The sequence below is a fragment of the Papaver somniferum genome, unplaced genomic scaffold (genome assembly GCF_003573695.1).
Source record: "Papaver somniferum cultivar HN1 unplaced genomic scaffold, ASM357369v1 unplaced-scaffold_137, whole genome shotgun sequence".
Lineage (NCBI taxonomy): Eukaryota > Viridiplantae > Streptophyta > Magnoliopsida > Ranunculales > Papaveraceae > Papaver > Papaver somniferum.
This window is the reverse complement of record NW_020622934.1, coordinates 12,801,476-12,804,248: the sequence shown is the minus strand read 5'-3', so window position 1 is coordinate 12,804,248 and position 2,773 is coordinate 12,801,476. Positions and strand designations below refer to the sequence as shown.

The 2,773-nt window shown below is 33.7% G+C and overlaps 1 pseudogene; it reads left to right on the top strand.

Annotated features, from left to right (window-relative positions):
* The first annotated feature begins 767 nt into the window (after window positions 1-767).
* LOC113334590 lies at window positions 768-2,571 on the top strand (annotated as a pseudogene).
* The last annotated feature ends 202 nt before the right edge of the window (window positions 2,572-2,773 follow it).

Below are 2,773 nucleotides of genomic sequence, written 5' to 3'. Positions count from 1 at the left end.
AAGCTCCTTATCATCTTCAAAAACCACCACCGGAAGAAATAGAAGAAGAAAATGATGGAAAAATCAATATTTGACCAATCGGGTCAGTGTAGTTGGTGATTCCATGAGAGTTAAAAAGGAAGTATTAAATAACGAAATTTATAAAAATAAATAAAATGAAACCATTATTGAGTGGGTCTCACCGAAGTCAACGTGAAACTTTAAGTATTAAACTCAAATTCAAGAACATTGTCATGGATGCTTGAAATAAAGTTCAATTCAAGAAATCCCCGTAAAATCCATTTAATTTTGAAAAGTTTAATTTTATTGAGATTATATGAAGAAAATAAAAAAAAAAATAATGAGTGTATCCCGAGGTTCTTAATTGACGAAAGCTAATTAATCAAAGTAGTTAACATTGGAAAGTTCAAATTTAGGAATCCTATCCAGTAGTACTACTAGTCAAATCCATAACTTGCATGTATTAATTGGATTCTGAATGTACTTAGTAATTATCGATAATATATGATCTATACAAATTAAGAACACAACTATTAAATTTTATTAGTTACCATCTCATCACTAATTTGGAAATTAAGTAGTATTATATATATATATATACTAGGAATGAAAACTAAGAGAATCACATACATTTAAAATCAAATCTTAGACATAGATAGCATTAAACGTTACTAGTAACAAGTATATTTACATATACAATGTTTCTAGTTATGATCCTACTCTTTTTCATTAAAAATATCATTTCCCCCGGAAAAACTTAAGCATCCATGGCCAACAACGCTTCTTCCCTAAACTTATCTAATACCACCCTTTGGATGTATTCTACAACCAACCTCACAATAGTTGATCTAAATACCCTATATTTTTTACCTATTCTTGCGTCAATAGTTTTACCTCTTCTCGTTAAGTTTTGGGTAAATTTTCTTGGGAAACAACCATCTTTATCAACATCATTTCCATTACCTCTAGGGCCATCACCATGGCCAATATTGGATAGCATACCAGATTTAGTTAGAAATAAACCAAGGTTTAAATGGATATTAGGTTTAATGAATGAAATGAATACTGAAATTGCATGTATTCGTCTTGGGCATGTTCATGTAATTCCAGTGGCTTCTCCAGAAATTGCTCGAGAATTCTTGAAAAAACAAGATGCGGTTTTTGCATCAAGGCCTATAACGATGGCTACTGAGTATTCTAGTCATGGTTTCTTAACTGCTGTTGTTACACTATGGGGGGAACAATGGAAGAAAATGATAAGAGTTGTGACTTCTGAAATGGTCAATCATGTGAGATTGAAATGGCTTCTCCAAAAGAGAGGAAGCCGACAACCTTGTGTTCTATTTACACAATAAGTGCAACAAAAACTCATTGAATGGAGGTCAAGTGTTTAATTTAAGATTATTAACCAGGAAATTCAGTGGGAATGTAATAAGAAAAATGATTTTCAACAAAAGGTATTTCGGAAAAGGTAGAAAAGACGGAGGACCCTGTATTGAAGAGATTGAACATGTTAATTCAGCTTTTATAGTCCTATATTATATTTATTCATTTGGTATACAAGATTATTTGCCTTACTTGAGATGGTTAGATTTAGATGGTCATGAAAAGATTGTCAAGAAATCAATGGGGGTTGTGAATAAGTATCACGATCCAATTATTGAAGAACGGATTCAACAATGGAGCAATGGAGCGATGGAGAATAAACTGCCTGAGGATTTGCTAGATGTTCTTATATCGCTTAAGGACGAACATGGGAATCAATTATTATCAACTGAAGAGATCAAAGCTCAAGCAGTGGAAGTTATCTATGCATAAATTCATTTCATTTCTCGTAATAATGATACGAGTGTGACATAGTTAATTATTTTTCTACCGTGATATGTTATATGTGTGGCTCTGACCCCATGCCCAACTATGCCATGACAGGAAGTAGTACTTGCTACGGTGGATAATCCAGCCAATGCAGTAGAGTGGGCCATGGCGGAGATGATAAATCAACAGGATATCCTCAAAAAAGCTGCACAAGAAATCGATATGGTAGTCGGTAAAAACCGTTGGGTACAAGAATCTGATATTCCGAAACTCAATTATGTAAAAGCTTGTGCTAGGGAAGCACTTAGACTCCATCCGATAGCTCCCTTTAACGTTCCGCATGTATCAAAATCAGATACCGTAGTATCAGGATATTTTATTCTGAAAGGAAGTCATGTATTATTAAGTCGAACAGGATTAGGCCGGAACCATAGAATTTGGAATGAACCACTGAAGTTCTACCCAGAACGTCATTTAATATCAAAGGATGGTGGAATAAATCATGTGGATCTCACTGAGCAGGAACTTCGATTCATATCATTTACTACTGGACGACGAGGATGTGTTGGAGCTCAACTTGGGACCGCAATTACTATCATGTTATTAGCTAGACTTATTCAATGTTTCGACTGGAGTGCTCCTCCAGGCATATCAAAAATAGATCTCTCTGAATCGTCTAATGATCTATATTTGTCTAAGACTTTATTTACTCATGCCAAGCCAAGGCTACCTTCACATATTTACCCAGTAGGATAAGCAAATTATGTTGGGTACTAGTTTCTTTCTTAGAGCCACGTTATGAGTGGAAAAAATCATCAAATAACTTATTATTTTGGTTATTTCATTTGGTATTCAATTAAATAAGATTTTTTGAATCACTCGTGGAGTTGATTCTATAGAAGAAATTTTATTTATAGTCAAGTGATTTATAATGAAGCATACACTATATATATATATG